The sequence below is a fragment of the Neoarius graeffei genome, chromosome 24 (assembly GCF_027579695.1).
Source record: "Neoarius graeffei isolate fNeoGra1 chromosome 24, fNeoGra1.pri, whole genome shotgun sequence".
Classification (NCBI taxonomy): Eukaryota; Metazoa; Chordata; class Actinopteri; order Siluriformes; family Ariidae; genus Neoarius; species Neoarius graeffei.
In genome coordinates this window covers 49,283,311-49,306,430 of record NC_083592.1, presented here as the reverse complement: position 1 = coordinate 49,306,430, position 23,120 = coordinate 49,283,311, and the positions used below count along the sequence as shown (strand labels likewise).

Here is a 23,120-nt window from a genome sequence, read left to right as displayed (position 1 = left end):
AAAAAAAACCCACACCAGTAGATAGAGACTATGACTAAAAAGTCACAGTAATTTGCTCTGGCTGATCTTGTCAATTGACGGTCAAGGAAAAGTTGCGCCCTGAACAAAATTAAAAGATTGATTGATAAATAAAATAAAATAAATAAATAAATAAAAATCATGAAAATTGAGTTAAGTGATTGGGAAAAAAAATCCTGTTTTTCATGGATCATTCCAGATCAGCGATCCAGATCACCACCAAAAGTCATAGCAACATAATTCAGCCCAGAGTATTCTTCATGTGAAAATTGGAGAAATAGAGTCCTAAAAACAACAACAACAACTATCTAGACACTATGACTAAAGTCACGGTAATTTGTGCTAGATGTTACAAACTGGGAGCTCTGGTCACCATCCTCTATAGATCCAGAACGGTAAGAGATAGAGAACAATGCTTAGTGAAGAGGGGGAAAAAAAACGGGCTTTTTTTTTCATGGATCATTCCAGTTCGGTGATCTGGATCAGCACCAAAAGTCATAACTTAATTCAGCCCAGAGGTATTCATGTGAAATTTGGCAATTGGTTGAAAACTAAGCATCCTAAAAATGTTAGGAGGATAATACTAAGAAAAGTAGAAAGATCTTGAGTGAGCCTAACAATTTGCCCCAGCGCTGCTAGCGCAAATTAAAACAAACTAAAAAAAAAAAAACCTCATCCAGTTCTGCAGACAGAAATGCCTTGTTGATCGAGAGAGAGAACACACTAAGGAAAGCGCCATCTACCCTCTTCCACATACATATGTTGATGAGAATGGCCAGACTGGTTTGAGCTGACAAAGTTAACTACACTTTACAACTGTGCAGTGCAGAAAAGCATCTCAGATGCACTAACTGGTCGAACTTTGAGGAAAATGGGCTACAACAGCAAAAGATCACATAATCATCCACTGATGAACTGGGGTGGGCTCAGTAAAACTGGGCAGTTGAAAAAGACCATTACTGGTGTACAGGTGTTCCTAATAAAGCAGCCGTTGAGTATTTAACCGCATTCAAATACGAAATCAGTTTAGTCTTAAAGAACTGAAGGCAAATTTATCAAAATTTCTGATTTTATTAAATATCGGAATGCATTTTTGATCGTTATGATGTCATTGCTATAGCAAGTTATGAGTGTTTGAAATATGCTGTGTAATATATCAGTCCGTATGTCAAAGCAATGGCCGTAAACGAGATTTGTTGGGACCTGTGCGAGACATCGTACGACGGAAGTAAAACGTACAGCGGAAATCCAAGTGACCGACATCTGCCAACGTTATCAAAAGACGCGCGCCCTCCTTCGAATGCTGACGTAATCAAGCTGGAAGTTTTGTTTGTTTTGATAGCAATCAGGAAAGTTTGAAAAAAAAAAAAAAGTAGGCAGTAATCGTCATTTAAACTCGTTTTTGTGCAATATTTCGTTTGGAAAACAGTTTTCAAAATGGCGGCACTGACACCTGGCTGACACTTGACGTTTCGAAGATTGCGCGGATAAGCGACGCCTGCCGTGGACCAAACGAACCAAATTCAACACGGCTAAAAACCGAACAGGCCGATAAGTATAATATTTAATTGCAATTAGTTGCCAATACGAGTCACGATATAAGGTTACTAAAACCGAAAATGTAATTGAATAACACGTTAATTAAGAAATAAAGCAAGTTTAAAAATGACTTCAGTTCTCCTTTAAGACCATGACAACGAAGTGCTGTATGATACACTGGAGAAAATGACAAGAACTGCAAACACAAGGTCATTCAATTAGATAAACTCATTTTTTATATTACTTACACACACACACACACACACACACGTGCATATGAATCCCATAAAGAATTGGGTACGGCTCACGCTCTGTTACACGCAACAGACTTCAGCGCAGTGCAAAGGCTTGGAAGGTGTGTTGCCATAGTGACTCTTTGAAATTGGCGGTACGGTAGAACAGAGGCACGCACACCCCCCCCATTATAGCTGACCTTCAGATCCATCTCTTCTTTCAACACTCGCTGCATTTCTCTCACTCAGAGGTAACCGGCCTCTGTTTCTCCTTCGTATCCCGGCTCGATTTAGTTCACACACTCCAACCACAGACGTTTAAACCCCAGTGGCGAGCTGTTTGTATAATCCTTCGTTGCACAACTGGTTTGTGCAGCAAAAAACCCTGACAGTGCGTCTCGGGAGACGTCTTTCACACATGCTATGATGCGACGGAGTTAAAGACTCAGGTGTGCAATGATACAGTACCTTCCATCACGTTAACTCAAGATTTGATCATGTTGTCTTCACTCTAGCACTCATTTATTCCCACCAACATGGTGCGTTAGTCTTTCACGACTGAAACGTAAATGATAAAGAGCTAGTGACACAGAATCACCAATATAGTCATCCTGGGGAAACCGTGATGACTTGTGTCGTCAGAACTCCATGTTTGCACTGATGCTTCCATTAACACCGCAGCCTGGGCTTGTGAGGGGGGCAACAGAAAAAAAAAAAAATGCTCACCCTGTAGCCGATACAGAACATTCTTGTTGTGAGGTAACAGTACCAACAGGGGGGGGGGACCAAAAAAAAAAACAAAACACTTGATTTCGAAATCATTTTGCTGTAGTTGCTAAGACTAACCGTGGGCTTCCTGTAGCACGTCGAGCTTGTGTGTATTCACTCATCTGAAAATACATGCTATAAAAATAAACATTTACTACTCTACTCACACAGTAATGTAATATTGCACTTGAGTCTTATACCCAAATATATAAATACAACCTTTATATTATGGTTTTCACTGTAATATATTTGACTTGTATTGAGTCTTCCATCCCACTGTACTGAATCCATACTGTATCCCAACACTGCAATGTGTCACATATCCTGAAGTAGACGAGTAGAATCTTGGTAGGATCTTTCATAATTGTCCAGGTCATGCACTTTTTAGATGGTCCCTTACTGACCCCATTACTAGAAATCGCAGACAACCTGTGCGTCTAAGGGCCTCTGCATGCTCTTGCGACAAGGCTTTCGCAGATAAATTACAACTGTCTGCGAAAAGCTATCGTTGAGCGGGGAGTAATAGGCGTGCGCGATGTTATTCACCGCCACAACGCAAGGGGGCACGAAGTCGCGAAATCGCCAGGAGTAGTTGGTGGGTGTGGTTAGTGGAGTGTTTATCCTCCGGTTACTTATAATGACTAGAACTGGAGTCATAAGGATGTATGTACCAGGGATGAGAATGAAAAATATTTTAAAAGTCTGAAAAAACCGGCCCGGGGGGGGGCCTGGGGGGGCTAATGATTTTTGGCTATTTTTTTTTTTTTTTACCGCAAAACCATTAATTTTATCAGCAAAAATTTGCAATTTATTTGGAAATAAATTCCCCTTCTTGGTGGACTCCCAGGTGAAAATGATTATGGTACAAGAGACTTGTTTTTAATCAATTCACATTTGATTTAAAAAAAAAAAAAAAAAAAAATCAATGCACCTTTTAATATAAACGAGCTCTACAGTATTATATTTCTGCATTTTAGCTATTCATGTCTTTGAATACTCTAATCCTTTACAATGAAGTGCAAACCAGAAAAAAGTTCTATCGTATAATTCTCTTAAGCTTTCTTCTGATGTTATCATGGTAGCAGGAGCTCTTGCATATTAAGCAGGCAAGATTCAACATCACTCATCACTTCCCTTTCAACTGTTGTGTGAACTAAATAGGTTTTATCTGGACAGGATGTTGTGCAATGTAATACAGATACCATATGGTCAATCTGAAGATCGAGATGCTGAGTTTGAATTAAAGAACAGGCATGTACAATGGGCATTACATATTGGAAATTTTTTTTAAATCAAAAACTATAAGTTCATCTCAGCCTAAAAAATTTGGGCAGACGCTCCCGCGCGGCACATGCCAGCAATTCCGTCCCCCTATGAAATGAGCAATAAGTAGGAGAGTTATACACGGTATCATACTTAAAATTTCATCAGAAATATGGATATGATACTATGATTCTCCCCAGCATGCTACATTAGATAAGCTAACCCCATTTATAAAAAGATACACACTTGTATGTAATTGATATATATTTTTGGGGGGCGCGCGCTCTCTCTCTGCCATGCCGATCCTGTAAGCTGCACTGACTCAATACAACTGAAAACGCTGGTCCTCGAGAAAAGAGATAAAAGCCCACCCACACTGAAAGCTGATTGGCTTATTTTGCTGAGTAACCCAATCAAGATGCTCTTTGTCTGGCATGCGCTACATGAACAGGCACACAGGCAGTGTTACCAGATTGGGTGGTTTTAAGTGCATTTTGGCATATTTTGGGCTGGAAAACATCAGCAGTATCTGGCAACACTGCACACAGTCTCCCTCGCGCGCACACATTCTAAGACCCCGTCCACACGTAGCCGGGTATCTGCTAAATCGAAGATATTTTTCTACGTTTTGGCCTGTCATCCACATGAAAACACATCAAAAACGAATATTTAAAAAAACTCCGGGCAAAGTGAAGATTTTTGAAAACTCCGTGTATGCCTTTTCGTGTGGACAGAGATAACCGGAGGTTTGCGTTTTAGAACGTCACAATCTGCGCCAAAAAAATGACAACAAATCTGCCCTGACGTCAAACGTGCGACCTTTGTTTACTGCAGAAGCCAGATAAAGCATGGACTTAAGCTAGCCGCACACCACGGCGATCCACGCGGTACCGAACCGACCCATTTCAGAGCCGACTCCCGACTGTTAACGAGTGCAGTCGCGATTGAAGCGACACGTGACAACTTAATAGCTTTGTGATTGGCTATTGGATATAGTTACTGTTAAATCCAACACTTGAAGATGCTACAGGCTGAATTACAAATGACACAACATGGAATATGTAGCGCACTATCTAGGCTGCATGAGCTATTATTCCCAACCTTAAATAGTGCACTTATATAGGGGAGTTAAAGCGATTTGGAATTCAGCCACACAACTTGAGCAGAGTGGCTTTCCAGCCCACTGTGTCTATGGATAAAGCTTCAGTCTATGGAATTACAGTATATACCTGCATTAGGTGCTACCAACACGTATTTCTCGCGCTAGAAATTGTGTTTAATGATGTCACGTGTTATATGCGAAAGATATGATTGGCTATTGCTAGCGACTCTCGCCGATCAGTCTGGCTCCCGATTAGTTTTTCGAATCGGCTGTGAGATGAGTCGGTACCATCGAAAACTAGTCTTTACGCCTGACTCGCGACTTCAGTTGGCTCGGTACGCTGAAAATCGGCGTAGTGTGCGGCTAGCTAAAGAGTAATGGATCGGAGTAGTGCCTTGAAAGCGTTAATTATTGTGCAGGTGCTATTTACATGTTTAATTTTAGAAGCCCAACTACTGCTCCAAGAGCACAGGCGATGTGATTAGGGGGGAGGATTTGGGGAAATAACCATCTACAGGTTTGGAATGCTTATGAATGTGATTGAAAACGCAGATGTTCGGTTATGTGTGGAAGGGATTTTTTTTCGAAGACGAGGTGGTGTGGATAAAACATTTTTATAAACGGAGGGGGGGAAAATGTTCGGTTTTAAAAATACCCGGCTACGTGTGTACATGGCATGAGATGCGTGATGCAGACCTTAATGTTGCGCGCACGCTCTTGCTCGCTTCTATCAATATGCAGGAGACTCCCGGAACTTCTGGGAGACTTGGGATGTCTGCGTTATAAGGTGACCACAGATCGTTAATCATAACAACCCCCCCCCCAAAAAAAATATATCTCAACGGATTTACATCGATCTCAAAAACAATCATTTTGGTCTGAAAAAGTCGGAAATCCGCCAATCTCATCCCTGATGTACTTCCTCACTTCCTCGATCAACCGCTCTTCGTGCTGCTCCATCTTCGCTCGTGTTTTTAAAAATGGCGGTAGTGAAAACAAATCAAACCGGGAAAGTAGGGAAGCAGAAGTGCGTGTACAGCGGATGTAGAGTGGACCAATCAGAGCCCTCCTTGTCTGTGACGCTGTCTGCGAGCCTTCTGCGGTGGTCACAATTTTTGGGAGGTGCGCGCAGAGCGTCTGCGAAGGGGGGGCTACGCAGACGCCATCTGCGAGGACTGGGTTGTCAGCATAAATTGGCCTTAAGAGATTAGCTTGAGCTGGCTTTAACGGGGTAAAAACCATTCTATTTTACTTGGTTCTCTTTCCACTTCAGAGTAAGAAATTACACATTTTGTGTGTGTTTACTTCTTGAGAAATGGATGAAAGAATCTCAAACGTGCAGTGAATATCCAATATAAAACCAATTTTACTGCAGTGAATTTAAATGGCACTGAAATCCGTGTTGAGATTCGGTCCGACAGACTGGGCCATGCTGGCCCCAGATTTCAGTACCCAACCCAACTATAAAAAAAAAAAAAAAAGTCCACATGTACTGTATATCCTCAGCATTCTATTCGCCATACTGTTAATGGTCTCTGTACGCCCCATTTTGACAATTTCTACAATCCTGATTCAAAAAAGTTGGGACAAAGTACAAACTGTAAATAAAAACGGAATGCAATGATGTGGAAGTTTCAAAATTCCATATTTTATTCAGAATAGAACATAGATGACATATCAAATGTTTAAACTGAGAAAATGTATCATTTAAAAGAGAAAAATTAGGTGATTTTAAAAATTTCATGACAACACCACATCTCAAAAAAGTTGGGACAAGGCCATGTTTACCACTGTGAGACATCTCCTTTTCTCTTTACAACAGTCCGTAAACGTCTGGGGACTGCGGAGACAAGTTGCTCAAGTTTAGGGATAGGAATGTTAACCCATTCTTGTCTAATGTAGGATTCTAGTTGCTCAACTGTCTTAGGTCTTTTTTGTCGTATGTTCCGTTTTATGATGCGCCAAATGTTTTCTATGGGTGAAAGATCTGGACTGCAGGCTGGCCAGTTCAGTACCCGGACCCTTCTTCTACGCAGCCATGATGCTGTAATTGATGCAGTATGTGGTTTGGCATTGTCATGTTGGAAAATGCAAGGTCTTCCCTGAAAGAGACGTCGTCTGGATGGGAGCATATGTTGCTCTAGAACCTGGATATACCTTTCAGCATTGATGGTGTCTTTCCAGATGTGTAAGCTGCCCATGCCACATGCACTAATGCAACCCCATACCATCAGAGATGCAGGCTTCTGAACTGAGCGCTGATAACTTGGGTCGTCCTTCTCCTCTTTAGTCCGAATGACACGGCGTCCCTGATTTCCATAAAGAACTTCAAATTTTGATTCGTCTGACCACAGAACAGTTTTCCACTTTGCCACAGTCCATTTTAAATGAGCCTTGGCCCAGAGAAGACATCTGCGCTTCTGGATCATGTTTAGATACGGCTTCTTCTTTGAACTACAGAGTTTTAGCTGGCAACGGCGGATGGCACGGTGAATTGTGTTCACAGATAATGTTCTCTGGAAATATTCCTGAGCCCTTTTTGTGATTTCCAATACAGAAGCATGCTTGTATGTGATGCAGTGCCGTCTAAGGGCCCGAAGATCATGGGCACCCAGTATGGTTTTCCGGCCTTGACCCTTACGCACAGAGATTCTTCCAGATTCTCTGAATCTTTTGATGATATTATGCACTGCAGATGATGATATGTTCAAACTCTCTGCAATTTTGCACTGTCGAACTCCTTTCTGATATTGCTCCACTATTTGTCAGCGCAGAATTAGGGGGATTGGTGATCCTCTTCCCATCTTTACTTCTGAGAGCCGCTGCCACTCCAAGATGCTCTTTTTATACCCAGTCATGTTAATGACCTATTGCCAATTGACCTAATGAGTTGCAATTTGGTCCTCCAGCTGTTCCTTTTTTGTACCTTTAACTTTTCCAGCCTCTTATTGCCCCTGTCCCAACTTTTTTGAGATGTGTTGCTGTCATGAAATTTCAAATGAGCCAATATTTGGCATGAAATTTCAAAATGTCTCACTTTCGACATTTGATATGCTGTCTATGTTCTATTGTGAATACAATATCAGTTTTTGAGATTTGTAAATTATTGCATTCCGTTTTTATTTACAATTTGTACTTTGTCCCAACTTTTTTGGAATCGGGGTTGTATGTAATTCTTGAAACACTTGATCAAAATCCATCAAGAAAACTTTTTGGACCTGCACGCTGGGGATTGGCTCTTTCATAATGCAAGATCAAGCGCACGCACAGCATATATGGAAGATATACAATGGTGTGAAAAAGTGTTTGCCCCCTTCCTGATTTCTTATTTTTTTGCATGTTTGTCACACTTAAAATGTTTCAGATCAAACAAATTTAAATATTAGACAAAGATAACACAAGCAAACACAAAATGCAGTTTTTAAATGAAGGTTTTTATTATTAAGGGAAAAAAAAATCCAAACCTACATGACCCTGTGTGAAAAAGTGATTGCCCCCCCGTTAAAACAAACTAACTGTGGTTTATCACATCTTTAGAAAGCCGAGTTCAATTTCTCCAGCCACACCCAGGCCTGATTACTGCCACATCTGTTCTCAATCAAGAAATCACTTAAATAGGACCTGCCTGACAAAGTGAAGTAGACCAAAAGATCCTCAAAAGCTAGACATCATGCTGCGATCCAAAGAAATTCAGGAACAAATGAGAAGCAAAGTAATTGAGATCTATCAGTCTGGAAAAGGTTGAGAGCAATTCCATGTAAATGTCAACCTCACAGGAGATCCCAAATTTCAAACTAAACAAACTAAATAAATAAACAAATAAATAAATACATACGTAAATAAATATTTTGATCACCTATATGTCACTGTCAGTCTTTCTTTCTTATAATGTAAAACCCAAGCTAAAATCAACTTTGATCATGTACAATTCTATATTATTGCCACAAGCCACAGAAATGTATGCTAAAATCCACAAAACAGCAAAACAATAGCCATCCTAAATATTATTTAAGAACTTTGATAGTTTTAGCTGATATTTAGAGTTTTTTTCAAAGGGTTATGGTGGTTAAATTGCTGATTTTCTAAACGTATGCCATGTCTATTTCAGACGTGTCACATCCATAACGAAATTTCGTCACATCCATAACGCTGACTTTTCCTTCCGAAACTCTGCATGAAATACAAAATATTTTAAACAAAGATTTTTTTAAAATTCACCTTGGACCCCTCTATCAAATGGATATCTCCATTTCGACATTAGGTTTACAATTTCACAGAGTTTGATAAAAATGTACAGTCACCCAAGAAAAGTGATACTTTTTCTGTCACATCCATAACGCATCTTTTATTGGCATTTTCTGGCATGCCCTAGATGTACTATGGGAATTGTTCTTGTTCTATCATTTCTCCAGGATGGTACAGCCTTAAAATATGCAACACCTGTTTAAATACTGGGAGACAATAAAACATGCACTGGGTCATTTGTTGCCATTTTGAGTTCAAGTGTCACGTCCATAACGCTGGAATTGCTCTTATAAAGCCATTTCTAAAGCTTTGGGACTCCAGCGAACCACAGTGAGAGCCGTTATCCACAAATGGTGGCAACATGGAACAGTGGTGAACCGTCCCAGGAGTGGCCGGCTGACTAAAATTACCCCAAGAGTGCAGCGACGACTCATCCAAGAGGTCGCAAAAGACCCCACAACAACATCCAAAGAACCTCACTTGCCTCAGTTAAGGTCAGTGTTCATGACTCCACCATAAGAAAGAGACTGGGCAAAAATGGCCTGCATGGCAGAGTTCCAAGATGAAAACCACTGCTGAGCAAAAAGAACATAAAGGCTCGTCTCAGTTTTGCCAGAAAACATCTTGACGATCCCCAAGACTTTTGGGAAAATACTCTGTGGACTGACGAGACAAAAGTTGAACTTTTTGGAAGGTGTATGTCCCATTACATCTGGTGTAAAAGTAACAGCATTTCAGAAAAGGAACATCTCATTATCTCTAGCCACTTTATCCTGTTCTACAGGGTCGCAGGCAAGCTGGAGCCTATCCCAGCTGACTACGGGCGAAAGGCGGGGTACACCCTGGACAAGTCGCCAGGTCATCACAGGGCTGACACATGGACACAGACAATCATTCACACTCACATTCACACCTACGGTCAATTTAGAGTCACCAGTTAACCTAACCTGCATGTCTTTGGACTGTGGGGGAAACCGGAGCACCTGGAGGAAACCCACACGGAGACGGGGAGAACATGCAAACTCCGCACAGAAAGGCCCTCGCCGGCCACGGGGCTCGAACCTGGACCTTCTTGCTGTGAGGGGACAGCGCTAACCACTACACCACCGTGCTGCCCCCAGGAACATCATACCAACAGTAAAATATGGTGGTGGTGGTAATGTGATGGTCTGGGGCTGTTTTGCTGCTTCAGGACCTGGAAGACTTGCTGTGGTAAATGGAACCATGAATTCTGCTGTCTACCAAAAAAATCCCGAAGGAGAATGTCCGGCCATCTGTTTGTGACCTCAAGTTGAAGTGCACTTGGGTTCTGCAGCAGGACAATGATCCAAAACACGCCAGCAAGTCCACCTCTGAATGGCTTAAGAAAAACAAAATGAAGACTTTGGAGTGGCCTAGTCAAAGTCCTGACCTGAATCCGATTGAGATGCTGTGGCATGACCTTAAAAAAGCGGTTCATACTCTAAACCCCTCCAATGTGGCTGAATTACAACAATTCTGCAAAGATGAGTGGGCCAAAATTCCTCCACAGCACTGTAAAAGACTCATTGCCAGTTATCGCAAACGCTTGATTGCAGTTATTGCTGATAAGGGTGGCCCAACCAGTTATTAGGCTTAGGGGGCAATCACTTTTTCACACAGGGTCATGTAGGTTTGGATTTTTTTCCCCTTAATAATAATAACCTTCATTTAAAAACTGAATTTTGTGTTTGCTTGTGTTATATTTGTCTAATATTTAAATTTGTTTGATGATCTGAAACATTTAAGTGTGGAGCAATTCCAGCGTTATGGACGTGACACTTGAACTCAAAATGGCAACAAATGACCCAGTGCATGTTTTATTGTCTCCCAGTATTTAAACAGGTGTTGCATATTTTAAGGCTGTACCATACTGGAGAAGTGATAGAACAAGAACAATTCCCATAGTACATCTAGGGCATGCCAGAAAATGCCAATAAAAGATGCGTTATGGATGTGACAGAAAAAGTATCACTTTTCTTGGGTGACTGTACATTTTTATCAAACTCTGAAATCGTAAACCTAATGTCGAAATGGAGATATCCGTTTGATAGAGGGGTCCAAGGTGAATATTAAAAAATCTTTGTTTAAAATATTTTGTATTTCATGCAGAGTTTCGGAAGGAAAAGTCAGCGTTATGGATGCGACGAAATTCCGTTATGGATGTGACGCGTCTGAAATAGACATGGCATATGTTTAGAAAATCAGCAATTTAACCACCATAACCCTTTGAAAAACTCTCTAAATATCAGCTAAAACTATCAAAGTTCTTAAATAATATTTAGGATGGCTATTGTTTTGCTGTTTTGTGGATTTTAGCATACATTTCTGTGGCTTGTGGCAATAATATAGAATTGTACATCATCAAAGTTGATTTTAGCTTGGGGTTTACATTATAAGAAAGAAAGACTGACAGTGACATATTAGGTTGGTTACAAATTGGTTCAACTTATTCACATCTGTAAAATACAGGCCTAGGTGATATCTCTGGGAGTGGTTTTGATGTATTACATGTTGCTTTATTTTTGCATGGTGAGGTTGACATTTACATGGAATTGCCCTGTGACAAACATGCAAAAAAAAAAAAAAAAGAAAATCAGGAAGGGGGCAAACACTTTCACACCACTGTATGTCAGGCGTTATAAGCCTCGGATCCATGATCAGCTTGTGTTATAATATTGGGGGGGGGGGGGGGGGGGGAGAATAGTAGTAGTAGTAGTAGTAGTAGTTCAGGGACTCTGGTTGTTCAAGGCGATATTTAATTTCTGACTACCAATATCCAGAAGAAATGTGTGTGGTTGTGTATTTGACAATATTCTTAACTCAACAAACTAACCCCATTCATATCAAGTGCTTTTAAAAAAAAATGCTTATTGCAGCTTTAAAACCGTCTGTAATAGTGAACTGATGTAGTGAGTTGCTGCAGGGAGTGGACAGCTTGGGGATGGGCTTGCAATTAGCCTAGCACATATAAACTACCGCAGTCAACACCCATGCATGCACACGCGCGTGCACACAGGAATGAAGAGTGAAGAAACGCTGAGAAAGAAAGAAGCATTTAAAAAAAAAAGTCAGCATGATGGAAGAGAGCGAGATAAAGAGCGATATGGTTTCCACGGAGACGGACAGGCAAGACTTTGCAGAGAGGAGTTATGCAACAGGACGTTGCCATGGCAACCTGAAAGGAGGGCGGCAACAGAGCGTAGTTTTTACACCGAGCTCACTTTGGTCTTTAGTTTAAGAAACAAAGGAAGACTATGAAATGTGAAACGAGGTGAAACGCTCACAATAATGACTCCGTCTAGAAATAGAGCTGCTCCAAGAGGAATGATCTGTGTGTGTTTGGGGAGAGATGATGGTTTGAGGCGAAGGAGGTCGCAATTTTGAGTCTGTAAACCACCAGATGAGCAATCTGCAGCTCTGACACCCACAGAAGTGTGTGCGCGCGCGTTAAAAAAAAAAAAAAGGGAAGGAGTTGTGTAGTCTTCAAATCAACCTCATTACCCAGGCATTCACACATCATGCACAAAGTCTTTCATGATGCTTTCAGTTTGTCTCTCAGGTACGGTATGGAGCGAATGTTACGGTAATCACCAGTGGGCGTGGCCTGTCCAGCATTTCTCAGGCACAACTCTTCAAAAGTACCAGAAGCTTGAAAAAGCACCAGGAAGCTGTTTAACTTTTTTTTTTTTTTTTTAAAAGTACGCTGTGCTCACAGAAAGCAGTAGGTGAAGGCGTGTATGCAGTTTGTGTAAACTTGTGTTACAGTTGCTTAACCATTTCTTTCGAGCTCTACACCAGTTCACTGAGCAGTCAGTTGCATCACGGGTAGCACTTCAGGATTAAAACGAGCTGTCCTGTCCTCACTTTTAACTACCTGCCATCACATCAGGCTTTTAAATATGATGACGACAGGCTTATTAACCAGACGCTGACCTTTCACAGCAGAAGATCGCAATTCCATCGGGTCGTCTGCTAATTACGGTTTCTTTCGCTGCTTTGATAAAACAGGATGTTTTTGAGGTTTGGTTGAATCAAAATCAGGTCGCTGACTTGAGCAGGACATGTACGAGAAAGATGCAAGGCAGAAACAAACTTAAGTATTTTAAACGAGCAGTTTTATGATGATTTCTCGGTCCCTTCTAAATACGACACTTCCATGCAGGGATCGAAACGGGCGGTCGCCCACTCGCCAATGCGAGTTGGAAAGGGTACGGGCGACTAGCGACAACATGTACTCGACTGAGTGGGCGACTGGCTCGCCACGCTATATGAAACTACTCACTGCCTCGATGGTTTCTATCAATGATTCTTGCCCATTTTAAGCAGAACTTGGTCTATTTTACCGTTTTTTACGATAATTTCAATAGATTTTGTGAGACATTTGTCAAGTTGGCATAGACGCGGGTGCCGCCATATTGTTTACGTGCGCAGTATACACCACTACATGCAGCATGGCTGCGCAAAGTTTCATTTCTTCCTGTTCATTTTCGTCGCTGCCCCTGAAGACAAATGTAACTTGAACCGGTATTGGTCAGATAGATTAGGCCTCCGCGAAGTTTAAAAAAGTCCTTGGCTTGACATTTCTGACAGCTATTGAAACAAACGGATATCGCTCAACAAGTATGTGGCAGGAGATGTAGAGCCCCAGGAGAGACGGAATGAGGAGGTGGAAGATGAAGAGGAGGCGCAGCATGATGTGGTGTATGACCCGATAGATGATGATGATCTGGATGAGGGTTTCGAAGATTGGTGATGATAATGAGATGACTGAGGAAGAAGTTTATAGACAGTTGAAATTGATCGCTCGTGTATAATATGGTTGGATTATATGAATAAATACATAAAATCTGCTTGAAATCTGTAATTATAAATACGGACCAGTGCTACTCCATTCGGACCAGTACCTCTGAGAGGCACTGGTCCAAATGGACCAGTGCTCCCAAATTCCCGTTTCGATCCCTGCTTCCATGATGTCCACGCCACTGACGTTTCCTTTCGTTATATTGTATTCACCACAATAGCGTCGCGGAGTACGCTATTTTGAGTCATCGCTCAAAAACGTGCCAATTTTCTTCCCCCTTTCCATCACAAAAACAGCAAATGAGCCATCAAAAGAAGAATTTGAAGTGACCGACAGGTGCACAGGTGTTTTGAATGCCCCGATTTTAACTGGAAGCTCCGCCCATTTCCCCCTCTCTCACCTCCCTCACTTTTGGTTTTGAGTATAACAAGATGAAAAAATATCCATCAATATAAAGTACATTGACTTAATTCTTTAAATAAAAGCAATAAACTCTCAATGTTAGCAATGTGTATTAGGGATGACACTTTCACTTTTTGGCCAAAAGGGAAGCAGGGATGAATATTTTTGTTTGGTACGGACTAAACAGTCGGGCTTCAAAGTGTCAGATCTAACACTTTACAAATAAAAAGCGATGGTCAGTACAATGATTAGGTGTCCTATGGTTAGACACATTCAAACAGATCAACATAGGGGGGGAAAAAACGTCAGCCATGTTGGACATTAAACAACCAGTTAGTAAAAGCAGCAAATCAAAAACGTAACCTTTTGTTCATTTTTTTTATGCCACTTTCTTTTTCTTCCAGCTGCTCCCATTAGGGATTGCCACAGTCGAGCTGTTCCGCATATTTGATTTGGCATAGGTTTTACACCGGATACCCCTCCTGACGCGACCCTCCCCAATCTATCCGGGTTTGGGACCGGCACTAAGGATGCACTGGCTTGTACAACCCAAGTGGCTGGGTATTTTACCTAATCTGCATGTCTTTGAACTGTGGGAGGAAACCAGAGCACCCAGAGGAAACCCAGACACACTGGGAGAACATGCAAACTCCACACAGAAAAGTCCCTGTTGGCCACTGGGCTCAAACTCAGAACCTTCTTGCTGTGAGGTGACAGTGCCAACCATTGCACCACAATGCCACACTTTGTGGAATTTAAAAAAAAAAAAAAAAAAATCCACTTTGTAATAGTGTTTTCGTGACTGCCACTGCCATCCAGCAGCTCCTGACCACACAGCTGATATCATCATCATCATCATCCTTCCTCCTCTTCTTCTCGCTTTAAACCTGTAAATGGTAGAAATGCTCCTTTTCCTGTTTTCGGTTCATGAGCAGGAACTAAATCAATACTGCACAATAGGGCTGTAACGATATGCATATCGAAATCGCGATACGCAGAGCCACGATCCGTATCACGATACAAGAAGGCAGAATCGTGGTACACCCTTTCAAACTTCTCCTCAGCCCAAAAACAGAGGCGCTTCCAAACTTCAATTTATGAATACTTTACTTTTTATTTAAATTACATTTTAAACTTAAATTACTTTTTTTTTAATATCTATTAGTAAGTCGTTTTTTCGCCGACCTACGACAATCTTCTGCGAGTCACGCAACGTCCACACTCGCCACTGGCAGAGCATTCATTTCCTTTAAGCGGTCGCCATTCGGGTTGCGACGCGGGGAGCGAATCTGTAAACAAGCAGCTCATTGGCTGGCTAGGTGTGCCACAAGCCAATCACAATCACTTGACCAGAAAGGCATGCAGTGTTGCCAGATTGGGCAGGTTTAGGTGCTTTTTGGCTGGTTTTGAACATATTTTGGGGTGGAAAACGTTAGCAATATCTGGCAACACTGAAGGCATGTCTGCTTGGGCGGAAGCCTTCTGCGGCAGTTACATTTTGACACGCGAGCAGTGTTTCACCATAAAAATTCCGTAATTTCCATCTGTTTTCCGCGATCACAGAAAATCATTGGCCCTATGAGAGTGAGACAGTGAGAGAGCCACCCCCCCAAAAAAAAATCTTAACGGATTTACACGATTTGGAAAAATGACTTTCAGAACCGAAAAAAACAGAGCTTCCGGCTCAACAGTATTATTTTGAGAAATAAAACAGTCTTTGGATATACATTTGTTCATTTTTGCATACATATTACTCATTCTCTGCAGTGGTCTGAATTATTTGTTATTAAATAGTTAATGTAAGTAAGTAAATGTTAATAATTCAAATTTACTACTTTAAAAAAAACATTTTAAAAAAATCGTGGGCGTATCGAATCGTGGGTCAAAAATCGCGATACGAATCGAATCGTGAGTTGGGTGTATCGTTACAGCCCTACTGCACAAGCTTAGCTGCTCCCAAGTTCACCAGAGACGTTATAGCCAACAGCAGGAAGCTAATCATGAAAAGTTGACAGGAGTTTAAAAATCTGTTCCGCTTCTATTTCTCCACAGCGCACACCACTGACGTGAACTAAAATCAAGCAGGCATAAAACCGGTGTCATAAACCTACCGTTACCAATTGTGGAAACTGACGTTTTACCACAGCTGAACTACAGAAAATAGGAAACGATGTAAATACTGCTGCCTTTGGGTATGGAATGGCGATTCTGCCCAAAACATAGAAAACAAAACCGGTGCTTGCGAGAAAAAAATGCTTTTCAAGAGGACGTACGCATAGATGGAATAATAACGCGCTCTTTTGCTCACTAACTCGCTCTCTTCATCCTGACACGATACATCCAGCCAGATTGAATGGCGGCACGCTGACGTCATTGGCAGGAATGTTACCATGGCGACTGGACCCATAGCAGTGCCTGGCATGGAGTCACAGCCTTGGCAATAGCCATCGAGCAACCCCCTACAAGCACCGTGTGTGTGAGAGTGAGTGAGTGTGTAGAGGTGCGAGCTTGTACATTCGTGAGTACAGCCATGTGTCTAGTGCATAAGCATAAAGGGTGTGTCGGAGCGAGCAAGTGTGTGTTCTGCATGTCTATGCGTGTGCGCACGCGTGCGTGTGTGTACACAAAGATAAACTGCCGAGGTACGAAGGCAAAAGGTCAGAAACGAAGGTGTGTGAGAAAGAAATGCACTGCAAGATAAAAATGATACTTCAAAACACAACCACAACTTATGAGAGTAATCAGCAACACCCCCACCGGCTTTAATCTCATCAGTAAACACCCACCTTTCGCAGCGATCAATCAAGAAGCTTGGCTCCCGTCTCGAAAACAACGCCTTACCTCTTAAATCAGGTCAGTGACATCTCGGTACTTTCTGACGTACGCAATAACGCTACACACCGTTCATTTTACTACAGGCCACTGATAAGCATCTCCGTCACGAACAGACAAACAGAGTCACAGAGTGTGAAAGAGGAAATACTAAAGCAAAAGAAGTCTGACCGGGGGGGGGATATATTTAGTAATCTGGAGCTGCTGTATTTAGTCTGGAACGGCTTACAAGTCTCTCCACACATTTGCATTGCATTTTTCCCCTTCAGGTGATATTTATTCAAACAGACACCCTCATAAAACACAAAAGGTACACACACACGCATGTATATATGGATAGATAAGACTGACACAGTGATGTTAAAGATAAAATAAGATGCCATTTATAAAACAAAACACTCACAGAATCAGGTTTTATTCTACGCCATCCCAAATACATCTGATAAGGGTTTAAAAAAAAAAAAAAAAAAAAAAAAACCACACCGACAGGCAAATCTGCAGACTGTAAAGTACCCGAGTTTGCGCACACAGTAAACAACAACAGCGGCAGCAGCTATTCAAGGCGGGTAATATGACAAATACATCACGGTACGATTCTTATCGGCCGAGTTTTCTGCTATGGAATATACGTACGCCCACCACCCATTTTATTAGGAACCCCCATATACCCACCTGCTTTTCTGTTTGATGCAGTTCTCTAATGCAGCCGATCCCTTGATGCATCAAATCGTGAGCTTCAGTTAACGTTCACTTCAAACATCCGAACAGGAAAAATTGTGATCTCAAAAGTGCGACTTTCATTTGGTGCCAGATGGACTGGTTTGAGTGTTTCAGAAACTGCTGATCATCTGGGGTTTTCACACATGAACAACAATCTCTAGAGTTTACACAGAATGGTGCGAAAAACAAAACCACATTACGTTGAGTGAGCGACAGTTCTGTGGTTGGAAACAAACGCCTTGTTGATAAGAGAGGTCAGAGGAAAATGGACAGATTGGCTTGAGCTTTTTTTTTTTTTTTGCGCCAGGAAGGATGTAGCAACTCGTAGCAACTCTTTACAACCATGGTGAGCAGAAAAGCATCTCAGCATGCAACAGAAAACTACACTTGGGCAAATTATCAATAAAAATTCAATTTTGTATCACTGCTATGCAGATGACGCCCAAATTTATTTTGCTCTATCACCTAATGATTATGCCCCCCTTGAATGTCTCTACCAGTGTATCGATCAAATCAATAGCTGGATGTCACAAAATTTTCAGCTGAACACAGATAAAACGGAAGTAATTCTATTTGGAAAAAAAGATGAAAGACTCAGGATTACCACTATTCTTGACACAAAAGGGATTAAAACTAAAGAAATGGTTAAAAATCTTGGTGTTTTCATTGACAGCGAGCTAAACTTTGACAGTCACATGAAAGCAATCACTAAATCGGCATTTTATCACCTAAAAAACATTTCCAAACTAAGAGGACTTATGTCAAAAATGATCTGGAAAAACTAATACATGCCTTCATCTCTAGTAGGGTTGATTACTGCAATGGCCTTTTCACAGGCCTGCCAAAAAAGACCATCAAACGACTTCAGCTGGTTCAAAATGCAGCGGCGAGGGTTCTCACACGAACAAAAAGAACAGAGCACATTACTCCAATTCTAAGGTCCCTTCACTGGCTTCCAGTAAGCTACAGAATTGACTTTAAAGCATTGCTGCTGGTGTACAAATCTCTAAATGGTACAGGGCCCAATTACCTCTCTGATATGTTGCAGCGGCCTAACCCAATCAGATCTACCAGATCAAAACAGAAAAATTTACTATTAAAACCAGTTGTTAAAACAAAGTGTGGTGAAGCAGCTTTTAGCTACTATGCAGTGCAGCTATGGAACCAACTGCCAGAGGACATTAAAAATGCTCCTGCTGTTGGCAGCTTCAAATCTAGACTAAAGACCAAGCTGTTCTCAGATGCTTTCTGTTAAATAATTAATATTGTCTTCTTTACATTTTTTACTTTCTCTGCATGTTTTAAATTTACTTTAATTTTAACTTTATTTTATTCTTTATTCTATTCTGCTGGTTTCTTTTTTTTCTCCTCCTATTTGAACTTCTACTTCATTTTATTATTTTATTTCTACTATTGTTTAATTCTTATTATTTTCTTTTAATTAATTGTTTTAGAATAAAAATAAAATTATTTTATGTAATTTTATTTCTCTATTGTTTACTGTTTTTACTTCTGTAAAGCACATTGAACTGCCATTGTGCATGAAATGTGCTATATAAATAAACTTGCCTTGCCTTACACTGGGTTTCACTCCTGCAGCCAAGAACAGGAATCTTAGACTCAAGAACAAATTCCTATTAAAGTGGCCGGTGAGTGTACATCACGATAAACAGGCTTGTAAACAGTTTCACGTGATATAAGAAAAAAAAAAAAAAAACAACCTGGAAAAACTAACATTTTGCAATTTCAAAGATTAAATATCAAATCAGCTGCTTCTAGTTTCTAGTCTGTAATTTAAAAAAAAAAAGATTGCTATATTGTAGAAATGTGTATTGAGAACTTATTGCGATATTGAAATGATAGTCATATCGCCCAGCCCTACTAGCTAACAGATAAACTTTTTTTTTTTTTAAATTTGAATGTGTCAGGTTTGTGATCTTGTTGTCAATCCAAATTTGTTGCGTTTTTGGTTTTCTTGTTTATCTGAATTTGTTGTTGTGTTTTTGGTTCATTAATAAGGGCCACTGTAGCAATTGCAAAATTCATCATCTTTACTTTCAAGCTGCAAACACACAGATTTTAGATTTAATTCCTTTTACTTTTTCCTGAAACAAAAATTGTCAGAATACTGACCGAATGAGACGGTCAATGATGGTGTCGCTCACTCGAGCTCCGTCTAGTCCAGAAGGAACGATCTAAAAAGTGGGCCACCTTGCGCAATAAATGTTGCAAGTTATAGACACTATATATAAGCTATACTGTATATAGAAGCTCTATCCACCCTAGGAATACTGACCCATTTGCCAGAAAGAATCCAAAACGGCAAGGAATTGACTGAGAAGCAGCGATTTTTGTTGAACTGCTCATTAAAAGTGCACATTCTGGACCAATTTCGTTGTTTTTTTAAAATATGAAAGCATGTCCCTTTACACACTCATCCAGAAGGGTAATTTTGCGCAAGGCCATCTGTCTAGAACAGAAAAAAATAAAATAAAAACGCGTCTGGAAAAATCCCAAGGGAGTCTGGAGCCAGATTCGTGACGTTACCTGCGGAAGCGCCAGCAGGCTGCGAGAGCTTTGCATGGTTTCAGTGCACAGCCTGTGTAGACCAAGCGCTCCCATTTCTCTCTCGTAAACTCATCACCTGTTGGCCGGATGAGCCAATAACCATTACATACATTAGAAAGAAAAAAAAAAAAAAGGTTTACTGAATGCCATGGCTCTTTACTTTAATTAACTTGCCTTTCAAGCAAACAGCGGCGAGCATCTCAGTGCTCAGTGCTCGCAGAACTGAAGTGTTCACACACTTACAGCTTCTCTCCACGTTCGTTAACTCTATATCCCACCGCACGGTCGAAAGGGGTGTTATTTTCCTAACAGCACAGGTAGCTCTAGCTGTAAACATATGCAACAGGTTTATATTAATGTGCTTGTTCTAATATGTTGTTGTTTCTATAGTAACGGCTCATACACGGGGCATTGTCCAACAAGCGCTCCACATGGACCAAGATTAAAGATAACCAGCCTTAAAAACGTGCTGCGTAACAAATTAATTCTTATAAAAGCATTGTTCGAAGACGTTTATTTGGAAAGGAGACTTGGTGAGGAAACGGCACTTCACCTGCACATTGTGCTGCAGCACACTCCTCCCTCTGGTGTGCATTATTTTTGTAAGATTCATATGAAATAAAATCAATAAAACAAACAAAAAACAGTGGGTGTTTTCAGACTGGAGGAACTTTCACAGTTTTTAGAACTCTTGGAGAAAGTTCCCTCTCGTTTTTGTGTCCACACTGCAGGAACTGAGGACGATCATCGTTTATAGTTCCTAGAACAGTTCTGAGAGACTTTTTTTTTTTTTTAAAGCTCCTACTGCAGAGTCGGTACTCTCCCAGCACAAGAAGAACCATGAGTGATGCAAGTGTACGTTAATTGGCTGAACACGAGCCAATGCAGCACCGGCAACCGCCATTTAAAAAAAAAAATAAAAAAAAAAAAAAAATCTATGTTACGTCTCCCAAAATCAAAGGTCGAGGGGTTGGAGAGAACAGAACACAGTTTAAACTAAGGGCCCGTTTACACGAGGACGCTGTCGGGTAAAAACGACTAAATATTTTATCGGAAGTGCCTTTTGTCTACACGGGGATGGCGTTTCCAAGGCTGAAAAACGGAAAAAATTGAAAACGCCTTCCAGAGTGGATAAGTTAAAAACAGCCCCCGTTGCATATCCGTCTAAACTACCCAATACGCGAAAAACTGCTCGGATCTGCTCACGTCGGGTACGCGTTTACGTCGTACATATGTCATATACTGCACATGCCAGCCCGGGAAGTAAGAAAGTAAGTAAAAAAGTAAGAGCATGTCTGATTACATCGATCCAACGGACCTTCAAGCTGCTCTGGCAGCTTTAATAAACGTCCAGGAGTCCTTCGAACATCTATCCCGAATCTGCACATATACCGTTAATGAACAGAGGCGGGTATAGTATGCTCTTACTTTTTTACTTACTTTCTTACTTACCATAGCCAGAGTAGCCAAAGTTTTCGCGGCGCAAATCAGACAAGACGGAAGACGTTGCGCATGCGTGCAGACATAGCGGAGGTCTTTCACAGCACCACCTAGCCGCCTGGCATGCACATCCAATTGAATTCCACACATTTATACGTCACCGTATGGAGCACTTGCATGTGACGTCACAGCCGATCCAGATTGTGACAGACGCCATCTTGTAGGTCAAACGCCATATTCCGCCTTCTACTTCTACTTTTACTTCTACCTTTTCTTCTGGAAAACCCTACTATATACAATTCTACTACAACGGCTGTGGCTACAAGCTCTCCCTACCTGTGCACATTTATGTTTTTTGTGTGTATTTTTGCGTGTTGTTCGTCTGTACCGGACTTCAATATCCACTACAACCGTATGGACTTACTGGACATTGGTTTCCAGCAGAAAATGACGGTTTGTAGCGATTTCCATCGCATGCACAACATTCCGGACGAGATCGCGAGACCAGCGGGGTCTCTGTGGATTGTTATCGGAAGCAAAGCGAAGGAGGCGGTGTCGGGAGCGGAAGCAAAAGCGAGGCTGCAGAGCCGGCCTGTTGACTAAGCTCAGAAAACAGCCACTCAAACCTCCACTGCCAAGCCTCTACCTCTCCAACGCCAGATCCATGTAAACAAGACGGACGATTTGGAATTACAGCTGGAATTACCTTATTCTATTCTATAATCGGCTGGTCAGTGCTATACTCAATACTTAAGTGACTTACCCGTCCAATGAGGATTCTTGTTTACAAGATGCCACATCTGAGTCGCTGACAAATCCTGAATTTCTGTAAAGATAACTGTCCAGAGATTTATAAGCACGCAGTGCTTCACCACTGAACAGCGAGGGAAAGTTAATGAGGTAATTATACACGTCCGGGTATTCCACTGGCAGTTCAAAATCCGGTCGTGAAAACTCCGTCCGGTAAGCCATAAGGGTCACAAATCTGTAGATCGTTTATTTTAGACATATATCTAGTTATCTGTTCATTAGAAAAATGAGCCGTGTAGTCCGTCGGTTGAAATTGATCCATTCTGTACACGAGTGCAGCAGTATTCAGCGGTGTTTTTGACCGACAAGATGGCGGTTGTGTACTTTCCGGTCACGTGACTGCAAGATCTCTATAGAC

General features: G+C 41.3%; 1 protein-coding gene across 1 annotated transcript in view; it reads right to left on the bottom strand.

Annotated features, from left to right (window-relative positions):
- mapk1 (mitogen-activated protein kinase 1) overlaps positions 1–23,120 on the bottom strand; it is a 68,412-nt gene that overhangs the window by 21,274 nt on the left and 24,018 nt on the right. The gene's annotated exons all lie outside the window — the stretch shown is intronic.